Below are 13,366 nucleotides of genomic sequence, written 5' to 3'. Positions count from 1 at the left end.
AACAGTTATTTATAATTAGCATGTACAGCATATTTGTTTTATTCTGTTAAACTTATACTCTGCTTTTCCATTATAGTTCAAAGTGGCATTACGAGAAATACAGGACAGCTAAAATATCAGACTAAAACAAAGCAATCTTACATCAGCAGCATTAAGGCACAAATGCTAATTAACAGACCTGTGCAAAAATTCAGCTTCAAAGGGTCAAAGCTGAACCATGTGCACATTGCCCTTGGTCTGGCATACCCACTCCTACTGCATACTAAATGTTGCTTAGAATTCATGGTTGTCATGACAAGCATGGGTTTGTCCCAACATGTCATCAGCTCAACACAATCTAAACTACGGGTCTTAACTTATAAAACCCTGTACCACTTGGGACCAGTACCACTTGGGACTGTTCTTATTAAAAGGGGCTTAGACAAATTCACAGAGGACAGGTCTATCAATGGCTACTAGTCTGGTGGCTATAGGCCACTTCCAGCCTCAGAGACAAGACGCCTTTAAATACCAGTTGCAGGGGAGCAACAGCAAGAAAGAGGGCATGCATCAGGTGCATCTGGTGGGCCACTGTGTGAAACAAGAAGCTGGACTGGATGGACCTTGGGTCTGATCCAGCAGGGCTGTTCTTATGACCAGGTTACCTCAAGGACCACTTACTTCCTGCCTGCCCATATGTCAAGATCATCTATGGCGGTCCACCTCCAGGTCCCCTGCCCCCTAAAATCAAGTGAGTGGTGACCAGGAAATGGGTCTTCATCATGCTGACTCCCCGCAGTGGAACACCTTCCATAGCTCCATCCACCTCCATTGCTATCGTTCTAGATGAAAACATTCCCCCTGCCACCCAGGTATTTTAATTAGCAGCACTATGCAAAGATTGGGCTTCGAAGGATTGAAGACAAATCATGTGCACACTGCCCCTGGTCCCATGTAGCGGTGGCTCTTCTGACTGTTTACCTTCTGTAGTGATCAGTCACTCCTCCCCCTAAAGAGTTAATGGAGCGAACCTTTGTCTTGACTGACATGCTGGTGAACTCCAGGACAGCCAATCAGTACACCAGGTGGGTGGGACCTAGAGAGCAGTTGCAGGGGATTCTGGGGACAAGAAGGGGAGGTCTTCATTAGAAGAGAAGGACATGTGGCCATGGAGGATGGCTGCAGGAAAATGACTCCGTGTATCCTTAAAAGATAGGAGGGCAGGAAGCTTGAATTCTCCTCTGGAGTTTGGCTAATTCAAGGAAAGGAAGCCTGGGCTTTAGCTTTGGGAAGTTTAGTCTAGGGAAAAGTTTGTTTAGTCAGACTTTGCATTAGAATTTCTGTTTCTTTGGTGGGTGGGTTTTTTTGTGGGTTTTTTTTGCATATTCCTGATACTGTTTTATTATAGTTTACCTGCAGCGTAATTGAAATAAGAAACACTAGCCTGCGCCCATCGTACCTAGGGCGTTGAGAAAGCCTCTGTAAACACTGAAGCGTGCATTAAGACAACCTATTTTTGTAATCTTATTAAGTATTCTTAACTGTATCTAAAAGCTAGAAAGCCTCAGTCGGAAGCAGTCGGCAGTAATTAAATAAAACTGTTTTGTAAGTTCTTTTCTTTTTACATGCCTCTCCAAGGTAGTTTTTAATTCAGGAAAGCAGGGAAGCAAAGGGCGAGTTCTGTGGTACGAGCACCTCCTCAGACGTTCAGCAGCTATCAGTTTTCTCATCCCGTGTAAGCTTACACATGGAAGGTGGGGTTTTTTGTATTTGCCCAAAGGGACCTTGGATTATAGCAGCCAGTGCACTGGGCTGGTTCTCTGCAAGTTTTAGGGTCCTTGGTGGCAGCAATTTGAACCTACCTATAATTACAGGATAGTTTTAGGAGAAACCTAGTCAGGCAGCTCAGCAGGGATGATTCATCATTTTCTTTCCCTCATGTGAGCTTGCTCTGAGACAAAGGCTTTAATCTGTTACACCTTTGCACAGAGCAGTCTTATGCACAGCACTGAAGTGAAGCTTCCCCAGGAAGTGATGTCTTGGAAGGCATGAGGGAAAGCACACAGGTAGTGTTGGGAAATGTAGTCCTTCCCAGTACTTTCCCCATAGAGCTCTTTTCCAGAGCTTCCCTTACAGCTTGCAAGCCATCACTGCAGCTCCACTCCCCTTCAAGGGTGTTCCCCAGTGCTGCGTGTAGTACTGCTGTGCACAGAAGTATGTAGTAGGAGTGGGTATGCCGGGCCAAGAGCGATGTTCACATGATTAGGTTTTGACCCTTTGAAGCTAAATTTTTGCACAGGTCTATTAATTAGCATTTATTAATTGACAATTTATTAATAGACAATTTATTTTCTATTCATTAGCATTTGTATCAATGCTGCTGATGTAAGATGGATATGAAGTTTTATTGTGCACTGAAGTTAATATTTTTGCCTGTAGATTGAGTGTTTCTTTCTAATGGCTATGACAAAATGCTGTCGAAACGACTTGTACTTGAGAATACACATTGGAACTGCTCTGTGCAAAATGAAATCATCACCATCACCGTCATCACTGTAAAAAACAAAACAAAACCCGAAAAACTACTAAGAAACAGATTGGTAGTGGCTGCCAGTCCATTCCTGAATGCAATTCAAAGTGCTGGTGCTACCTTTGAAAATCCTATACAGCTTTGGACATGGGTATCTGATGGACTTCTTACTTCCGTATGAACCTGCCCATATATTGAGGCCATCTTTGAAAGATCTTTTCTGGGTGTCCCCATCTTTAGAGGTTAGGCAGTGGCAGCTGGAGAAAAGGCTTGCTTGGGTATGGTGCCCATTCTATGGATGGTCCATAGATCTTTTTATTTACACAGGCCCTTTAAAATATTGTTTAAACTGAATTTTAATTCTGCTTGCCAGTTTCCCACTCTGCTGCTGTTTTAATTTGTTCTAGATAAATTGCTTTTAACATTATGGTAAGCTGTCATGGGAATGGCAACACAGAAGGGTAGGACATGAATGCCTAAACTAATAAACAAATGAAGTTGCAGTTGGGATTGTGGAATCTACCAGTGGAGCCTCATGCGCGCGCGCGCGCGCGCGCACACACACACACACACACACACACACACACACTTTATTTTATTTATTTATTGTTAAATTTATACCCCACCTTTTGTTAAGAAAATCCCAAGGCGGCTCACAATAAAATTTAAAAACAAGATTATAAAAAAGACACATTAAAACACTGAGCTAAGAAATATAAAAACAAATCTGATTTAAAAAAAAATTAAAACACAAGCATAAAAACAGTACAAAATACTGTTTTGTAAATATACGCATATCTATCTATCTATCTTAGAAATGATCCAGGAGAGAAATGAACAGACTGCCCCACTAGCCAAAAAACTATAGCTGTTAACATAAAGGTCATATAGGTTTTGCAAAGGAAAATCAAGGGGATTCTTTAGGGGAATTCTACATATTTAAAAATGTCTCTTCACATTTCTTGATGGCAAGAGGAAATGTTCAGGGAAGCAGGAACCTTGCCCCTCCTTGTCACCCTGTCTGAAGAGGGGGCTAGAGGGGTGGTCACCCAGATGCCCACATTTATTGAGGCCCTATGCTGCAGCCCAGCATCAAAGACTTCTATTTCCAGCAGGGCTGGAACAATATTGATTCCTTATCTCACTCTCCCAACTATTTTCGCCCGGGGGCCCCTACATAAGCTAGAGGCAGTCCCTTGTGTTCCTCCATGAGTGGTAGATGAGTGTCTGCTGTGGAAAAAAGTTAGAAAGCCTTGAGCTCATGGCTTGCTTCCTAGTTAGGTAGGAGTCTGACAGCGCTTGAATAGAGCAAGTTTTTACCTAGGCTCTAGGTAAGGAATGTCTTTTTCACACTGAAATCCTGAAACTAACTTTTCATCCTCCTTGGCATGAAAAATATCAGGATTTCCCACAAGACAGGAAATCTCTCTCTCATCCATACCTGCTGAATTCCATAACTCAATTCCTTTCTTTAGTCGAAACATCAGATCATTAATTTTTTTAAAAAGGCAAAGCAAAACATAATCAGCTTCTTCAGCACAAATATATGCAGAACCAGAATTTCATATAGCCATTAAGCATCATTGGAAATAACTTGCATTCCAGGCAACTGAATCCTGAAATAAAGGTCTGGTCTGGACCTTGCTCCCTGATGGACACAAAACAAGCACAACTGTGACAACAAAAGACAGCACACATCATTTACACAGACACTCTCTTAGAGCAGGGATTCAGAACAAACCTTTCAGGCTGTTCTAAGGAGAATGAAGGGCTTGAGTGGGTGGAGATCCTAAGGTAGACTGGACGTGAGCCATTATACTTCAAGCAATGTTTTTATAATGAAAAACAAACCATTGCAACTTCAAATTAGCCTTTGTATTCCAAGGAAGTCTTGCAAATTGAGCCATCAACTTTCTGGTACTCCATTTCCTGTTTTGACTGTAGATTGGTCTTTATTGCTGTAAACTGCCTAGAGATTTTGGTAGTGGGCGGTGCACAAATATGTTAAATAAATAATACATAGCTTCACAAGTAAATCTGCCATTGTCATACCTTTGGTCCATCTAGCTCAGTGTTGTCTACCATGAATGCTAGTGACTCTCCATTGGAGGAGTCTTTCCCTGCCCATCCTGGGGTTTGCCAAGAATTGGATCTGGAATAGGGGTGTGCGAGCTGGCTTGGGTCGAGCTGGGCTCAACATCAAGCTGGCTTGGCTCGAAGGGTTTGGGTTTGAATCAGACCGGCCTCTGCCACTCCAAGTTTGGACCGAACGGGGCTTGATTTGAACCAAGCTGGCTTGGAACTCTATTGGTAAAGGGGAATCGTGTGAGGATTCCCCTTTACCAGTAAAGGGGAGAGTGGGGGGCATCCCTAAAGCTAGATAAGGCAGAAGGGGGAGTAAAAAATTACCTTAAAAGTGCTGTCACCAGTGGCTGTGGTGGCAGCTCCCCCCACCCCTGCTGGCTTCCCCCTGACTAGCCCAGGCTTGTTTGGGTCCAGTTCAGGCCTGGTTTGGGTCTCTGCGCAGGCATCAAGGTCACTAAAATGGCCTCTGCACATATGTGGAGGCCATTTTAGTGACTACACCTGTGCAGAGGCCTGAACCAGGTCCAAAATGGACCTGAACTGGCCGAGGCTACTCAGGGGAAGGCTGAAGGGGGTGGGAGGAGCCTCCCCACTGCCCCCTGTGACCATCGCTGCCACTGCGGGCGGCAGCAGCACTTTTAAAGTAATTTTTTACTCCCCTCCCGTCCCATCTAGCTTTAAGGAACCCCTCCTGCTCCCCCCTTGCCCTTTACTGGTAAAGGGGAATCCTCACCAGATTCCCCTTTCCCTGTAGAGTTACGAGCCCCTTTGAGCTGGCTCAGTTCAAACTCAAACCGGGTCCAGCTCGATGGTGCATGGAACTGGGCCCGGTTGGCTCGAATCTGGTTCGTATTCGAGCCACACCAGCTTTTCTGGTCTGGTGCACATCTCTAATCTGGAACTCTCTGCATGTAAAACATATGCTCTACCTCTGAGCTACAGCTCTTGTCTGCTTTTTTAATGGAATATGGACGCTTAACATGATTGTTTCAAAATGCAATTTAATATGCTCTGTCTTCTTTAGCTTTAAGGTCATAATGTCTGTTTAGCACCTGCTGCCCCTGAATTGTTAATAATGGTGTAGCAAGGTTGGAGTGGGCCCTGGGACAAAAAGTGAAGATGGGCCCCTGGGCCTCCCACCTTCATCTTTAGAGAGGTGTGAGGGGGACAGCAAAGAACAAGCTGTCACCCAGCTAGTGGGTGCTAAAAGAGAGAGTTCTAAAGCATTACTCTTCGCGCTGCAGTAACCTCTTCTGGAGCTTTCCCACACAGGGTCTTTACCCCAAATCTCCTCTGGAAGGGAGGGGAGGGTATGTGTTCTCATTGCAGCTGGGCTTTTCCTTCTGGATTTCACTTCATCCCAATTTATGTGCGAGTTTTTAAAATCCTGTTTTACCCTGGAGTTTTTAGAGATAAATCGCAGCAGGCGCTGACGTAAGTTTTCACATCAACATGATAAGAGAAAGTCATGCCTATGAAATACAAACACTGTAGAAAGCTGCCCAGAAGATTACTCTCTTTGAAGTTCTTTTTTTTGGGGGGGGGGAGATCTGGGAAGGAGAGAGAATTTGCAGTCTGAAGAGGTTTTCCGTGCAGAAAACGAGCATTTCCTTGCTATCATAGACTATCCTCAGTGAGACTGCAAGCTATAAAAGGGAGGACGACTTCATTCAGAAAATGGAAGTCCTGCCCCGAAGAAGAGAACAGGAAGGAACATAAACTCTGCCAAAAGAAATGCAAGGAAACAATAAGGGATGCCAAGTGAGAGTTTTGAGGACCATGTTGGGGTTTGTGATTATTTAGCAGAGCACCAAGGAAGTTACCACTCCAGTTACCGAGTGCAGAGTTTAGTTGCTGCAGCTATTTCAAGAACACGCATGGGGATCACTGTAGAGTCTAAGTTACTTAACTAGTTTATTGGTGAAATACATTTGAGATATGAAAGACCTATCCCATCTATCAGCTATATAGTTCAATTATAGCTATGCCTCTGACTGTTATCATGAGTGTTTGGTTTTATTCTTCTCTTGTAAACTACAAATTAAACTAGCTATTATTATTTCTTATTTACACAGTCACACAGGTGTTATTGACTGGTTTGTTTTATCCAGACATCAAGTCCTTCCCAAGGACCTGGGATGGCTGAATTTTATAGTCAATGTTGTTGCTGTTATAGATATCGTTGCAGAATATAGGCTGTTCCCAGTAAAGCTGCTTTTTGTAATTGGCTGATGGTGATTTCTGTGGTCCCTATGGTGTTGAGGTGCTCTTCAAGGTCTTTTGGAACCGCACCCAGGGTGCCAATTACCACTGGGATTATTTTGGTCTTTTTCTGCCACAGCCTTTCAATTTCAATTTGTAGATCTTTGTATTTGGTGATTTTTTCTATTTCTTTTTCTTGTATTCTGCTATCCCCTGGTATTGCTATGTCGATTATTTTAACTTGTTTTTCTTTCTTCTCGACTACAGTTATATCTGGTGTATTGTGTGGCAGATGTTTGTCTGTTTGTAGTTGGAAGTCCCATAATATTTTTACATCTTCATTTTCTTCAACTTTTTCAATTTTATGTTCCCACCAATTTTTGGCTATAGGTAGCTTGTATTTTTTGCAGATGTTGCAGTGTATCATCCCTGCTACCTTGTCATGCCTTTGTTTGTAGTCAGTCTGTGTGATCTTTTTACAGCAGCTGATTAGGTGGTCCATGGTTTCATCTGCTTCTTTACAAAGGCGGCACTTGCTGTTTGTTGTGGATTTTTTTGACTTTTGCTCTTATTGCATTTGTTCTTAGTTCCTGTTCTTGTGCAGCCAGTATTAAACCCTCTGTTTCTTTCTTCAAGTTGCCATTCTTAAGCCATTGCCAAGTCTTGGTGATGTCTGATTTTCCACTTATATTGTGCAAATATTGACCATGCAGTGGCTTATTTTTCCATTTTTCTGCTCGGTTCTTGACTTGTTCTTTCTTGTAGGCCTGTTTTGTTTCATTGGTGTTGAATAGTTTCTCATTATTGACCATTTGAAGTGCATCTTCTTCATGGTTCTTGATATATTCTTCAAGGCCTCTTTTCTCCTCCTCTACTGTTTGATGGACTTGCAGCATTCCTCTTCCACCTGAGCTGCGAGGGAGGCATAGCCTATCTACATCACTGTGGGCGTGCAGAGCATGATTGATGTGATTGAACTGTTTTGATAGTTGTTTATGAAGGCTTGTTAGGTGTTTAAGCCAAAAGCCATGCAGTTCATCGTCGCCTTATTAATTCTGGTGTTATTATTAGATCTTGCATTTGTTGGTTACATTTTTTGACCTCTTTCATCCAGCCTGCTTTTTTATTATAATCTATTGGATTGTCCCATAATTTCCCCCAGAATTGTACTGTTTCTTCTTTATTTGGTGTTTCTAGGTTTCTTGCAGTTTCTCCTTCTATTCTTTGGTAGAAACGTCTCTGATTCGACTGGAATTGGAGATTCTGCCTGTGCTGTGTAATTCTGGCTTTGTATCTGCTAATCTTCTTTGACACTGCTGTTATTTGCTGCTTTATTATTTCCAGGACTTCTCTAATTCTCCTTGAATCTAGGTGGTATTTTTGGATCAGGTACTGTTTGGTGTTTTCATTCTTCAGCTTCTTGTCTTTCATATCTTTCAATTTACTAGCATCTGATCTAAGCCTGGAGATTTTATTTTCTAATCTAATCTTCCATTTAGGTGATGTACTACTTTCTTTTTTTACAGGTCCACTGATCTTCTATCCGAGCTCTTGTGTTGTTATTGTTGCTGCACTGTACATTAGGTTGGTTTGTTTCTTGCAAATTATTGGTGGTTATTTCTGCAAGTGCAGCATTGACATCTTTTAATGCCTGAGCAAGTTGTTTTTTGGCAACTGTTTTTAGAGCTGGAAGTCGAACCCTGGTGGTTGTTTGGTTCATGTGCTCAGTTATTTTTTGCTTTAGTTCATGTTGCTTTTCTGTTAACTGGCATTTGGGTTTTTGAGGTGAAGGCAAAGGGGAGGCTGCCTGGTTATTATTATTATTATTTCTTGTTTACACAGTCAGACAGGTGTTATTGACTGGTTTGTTTTATCCGGACATCGAGTCCTTCCCAAGAACCTGGGATGGCTGAATTTTATTATCAATGTTGTTGTTGCTGTTATTATTATAGATGTCATCACAGAATATAGGCTGTTCCCAGTATAGCTGCTTTTTTGTAATTGGCTGATGGTGATTTCTGTGGCCCCTATGGTGTTGAGGTGCTCGTCAAGGTGTTTTGGAATTGCACCTAGGGCGCCAGTTACTACTGGGATTATTTTGGTCTTTTTCTGCCACAGCCTTTCAGTTTCAATTTGTAGGTCTTTGTATTTTGTGATTTTTTTCTATTTCTTTTTCTTCTGTTCTGCTATCACCTGGTATTGCTATGTCGATTATTTTAACTTGTTTTTCTTTTATTATTATTTCTTGAAATTGAAAGGCTGTGGCAGAAAAAGACCAAAATAATCCCAGTGGTAACTGGCACCCGAGGTGCAATTCCAAAATTCCAAAACAACTTGAAGAACACCTCAACACCATAGGGGCCACAGAAATCACCATCAGCCAATTACAAAAAGCAACTTTACTGGGAACAGTCTATATTTTGCGACGATATCTATAATAACCAACAGTATTGATAATAAAATTCAACCATTGGGAAGGACTCGATGTCTGGATAAAAAAAACCAGTCAATAACACCTGCCTGACTGTGTAAACAAGAAATAATAATAATAATAATAATAATAATAATAATAATAATAATTATTATTATTATTATTATTATTATTATTATTATTATTATTATTATTATAAAAGAAAAACAAGGTAGCAGAGATGATACACTGGAACATCTGGCAAAAAACAATTATTTCCATCTTTTGTCTTGCACAAATCATCTTATGTCCTTCACTTCATTTTGAAGCAAAATATTTTGCTTTATCCTGTTTCCCAAATACGAGGACTGTTTCCCAAATGCGAGGACTGCCATTATATTGTAGAGTTCTCACTTTTAAAAACCTTGAAAGTGAAATAACAGTGATGATAAAGAACAGGTGAAGTCATAACATACTTCTCATTTACAAGGAAATATTCAAGAATTCTTCACAGTCATCAGTTCTGTTCTCATTTGTTATACAGTGTTAGTCACATTGTTATTATCAACTGGATGCTTTGATACAACGTTAGCATGGCAAGAAATGGACCTTCTGAGCAGAGGTGCACCTAGGTAATTTTGAAGCCTGGCCTGGACCTAAAGGCCTTTGGAAGCCCCCTCCCCTGCAAATTAAGCATCATCATGCTCTGCTGGGCGATCACACCACCCAGGATAGACTAAGGAGGATTTGGGGGGCCCTAGGGGCTGTGGAGGTCCTGGACTTTGGCCCCACAGTCCAGAGGTAAGAGCACCTCTGCTTCTGAGTGATCCTATATTAAGGCATGTATCACACTTGGTGTTGCCATACAGTGAGAACAAAAACACTTTTAACATAAGGCACAATTCACTGGGAATGTATTCTGTACACATCCTATAAAAAGGAATAATTTTCTCTGGATACAAATATTTTGCTCTGTATCACGTGGCTTTGTCTGAATTAGCCCTTATCCAAGACCAGACAAAAGCGAAGCAGTTTATAACTAATGATGTACTCTGTGGACAGAATTAATTTTTATGATGGCTTTCTGTCGATGGGCTGTGTACAAACATCACGAGTCATAGCGTACAGGGCAACAACACAAAAACTAAGTCGTTAGGGAGAACAACACACTTCACACAGTATGTTATTCCTTGTTAATTTTCAAATCACCTTCTAAAACATCTTAACCTTTTGCTTGTTTGCTTCGTACTTTTACATAGTTAGTGAGCTTGGGCATTAACTACATTCTAAATCCTAAGGATCCAGGAGCTGAGAGCATATAAGATGACCCAATTAGTTCTTTGGAGTCAGGACCTGTCTTTTTGCTGTGTCACTTTATAAAGCCCCTACATTGGTGATTATTATTATTATTTACATTTTATATCCCGCTTGTCCTCCAAGGAGCCCAGAGTGTTGTACTACATACTTAAGTTTCTCCTCACAACAACCCTGTGAAGTAGGTTAGGCTGAGAGAGAAGTGACTGGCCCAGAGTCACCCAGCAAGTCTCATGGCTGAATGGGGGATTTGAACTCGGGTCTCCCCGGTCCTAGTCCAGCACTCTAACCACTACATCATGTTGGCTCTCGATACTGTATGCCATAAAAGCACTATAGCCAGTCCTTACTTTTAAAAATCTTGATAAAGAAACAACAGTGGTGATAAAGAACAGGTTAAGTTGTAGCAGAGCGCTCATTGACAAGGAATTGCCTAAGACTGCTTCTACAGCGGTGTTCTCGTTTATTATGCAGTCGTATTCATTCTTTGCTTTAGGCAACATCCCTGCACCACATCCTTGCACTAATGCAGGGGTGCACAAGTCAAATACCTTGGTGGGCCGGAACCAACCATGACTTGGTAGGCAGGGGCCGAGGTAAATTTTCACCACATTAATGATTACATTAAAATTAATTATTAAAAATATTAATGAAAGCAAGTATTAGTTACCCACAGCATGAGGAGGGAAGAGGAGGCTCCTAGCAACCTTTCATCTTCCTTGTTCCCCATGCACTTTCAACATCTTCAAAAGTCAGTTTTGAAAGGGGGCTGACCCCCCCCCCAGGTCCATGGGGCAAGGCAGCATTTTGCACTTCACCTCAAGCACAATACTTGGGGCGAGGCCTGGGGCCAGCAAAAAAGTCCCCATGGGCCAGATCCAGCCCCCGGGCCTTATGTTGTGCAGGCCTGCTAATGCAATAGCATTACACTAGTGCCCCACTAGTCTATATGCAGGCCTCTATAACCAAGACAGAATATATTTTTCTTGCCAAAAAAATAAATAAATCCCCATAACATTGTTTCTTGATACTTTTGTGGTTTGCCTCATATAAACAATTTGATAAAATGAAAGAGCTTATTGAATATAAACCTGTTGTCTGTTTATTTTTCAACAAAATACGGTTCAGAAAATCTGGATTTATGAGTACGACCCCCACAGATGTAAGTAATTACTTACTTGCATTACACGCTGTGCAACAGTTCATTGTTTTATACAAAGTGGTTATTTATTGCAGGGGGGGAATCATATAGCATTTTTATATCTTTTGTTCAAAAATTAGACAAGGTATAGCTGCATATCTTTTTTTATTGCTGTGGCTTTCCCCTAGTTAATTTTATAACTCTGCCAAATCCTCTAACTGTTCTATTCAGCTATACACATCACGATGCAGCAGGTAGGGACTATGAGAGCAGGGCTGACCCTACCATGAAGCAGAGTGAAGCAGATGCTTCAAGGCAGATGGTGGGCTGGTTCCCAGAGGCAGCACAGCGACTCACCCAGCACCCGCTCCATGGATGACCTGCAGAGGAAGGAAGACACAATGGCTCCTCTCACCCTTCCTAAGAGGAAGGTTGAAAGAAACGGAAGGATAAAAAGGAAGCTGTAAAAGAAGGACAAAATTGGTGTGCGACTGTTAATTTAGTAGTAAAAAAGAAAATGAGGATGGAAGATGCCATTTTACGCAGCAGAACATCATGTGATGGTGCTGGCTATACACACATGGAGGCAGGATTTCAGAATCTTCTATGCAAATAGGTGCTTCCCATATTATTTGCTGCCATATGCTCTGAACAGAGGCCCTGCTCTGCATCCCCATGCTGAAATTGTGGCACTATTGCTCTGGAATGCCCTCCATGGAGGCTTACCTTTCCTCATCACTATCTATATTTCACCATTTGGATGTCACTTTTCTGGGAGGCTTTTGGTGTTGGTTGACTGCTGTTTAGGAAAGGTGGATATACATTTTTAAAATAAACTAATTAAATATAATGATAATTTCCTACACTTGATCTTAGCCAAAAGGCCGAGAAGCAATAATGATAATTTCCTAAACCAACAAAGAAAACTAACCGAAGGTGAGGTAAGGAAAGTGTTATTGTATCTATAGAATAAGTTTTCAAGGTTGCCAAGTACATATATTGCTTCCTTTCTAATTGCCATTTTATTGCTTTAAAAGATCAGAGAAAGCACACCTATAGGCTTCTAAAAGATGAACCATGTAGTCCAGTTTGAGAATCCTTGGCATGCCTTTTACTGAGCAAATAGTGTTGAGGATAAAAGCAAACCAGCAAGATCTGTCTCTTCGGCCACATTCGCACGTAACATGAAACCGGAGGTTGCTGGACCTGCAGTTAATTTTTCAAACAGTGAATTTTTCAAATCACAGATGTTCATCCAACCATGGTCCAGCAATCTCTGTTTTCTGGACAGGGGAATTCCTCCCTTTTCCTGGTCCGCCAAGGCTGCATCCCAGCAAGCTCCGTAGCACCTTGCCAGACTCTGAACAATCATCAGCACGTCTCCAGGGTGGCAGCCACTGGCCACGATCTTTGAAGGGGGGTGCTGAGCACGATCATGCCTTTTCGGAATGATCCACCCATGCTCTGCGGGGAAAGGGCATTTTAATCCCTTTAAATGCTATGTCATTCAATCTCTTCTTCTGACAGCAATTGCACCACCCTCCTCATAATATCCCCACAACAAAACTGCCTCGCACAAGCACAATTTCTGGTGGGGGGAGGGAATCTGGGGGCACTGTTTTCCTGTTACTCAGGAAAGGAAAGGGAACATGGGACGGGATTTTTTATTTTATTTTATTTTATTTTATTTTATTTTATTTTTTGT

General features: G+C 41.8%; 1 pseudogene; it reads right to left on the bottom strand.

Moving 5' to 3' along the window:
- Positions 1 to 12,468: 12,468 nt before the first annotated feature.
- LOC128325506 (uncharacterized) lies at positions 12,469 to 12,557 on the bottom strand (annotated as a pseudogene).
- Positions 12,558 to 13,366: the final 809 nt, after the last annotated feature.

Source organism: Hemicordylus capensis, chromosome 4 (assembly GCF_027244095.1).
Source record: "Hemicordylus capensis ecotype Gifberg chromosome 4, rHemCap1.1.pri, whole genome shotgun sequence".
Taxonomy (NCBI): Eukaryota; Metazoa; Chordata; class Lepidosauria; order Squamata; family Cordylidae; genus Hemicordylus; species Hemicordylus capensis.
Note: the sequence above shows the minus strand (reverse complement) of the source record. Positions and strands in the feature narration are given on the sequence as shown.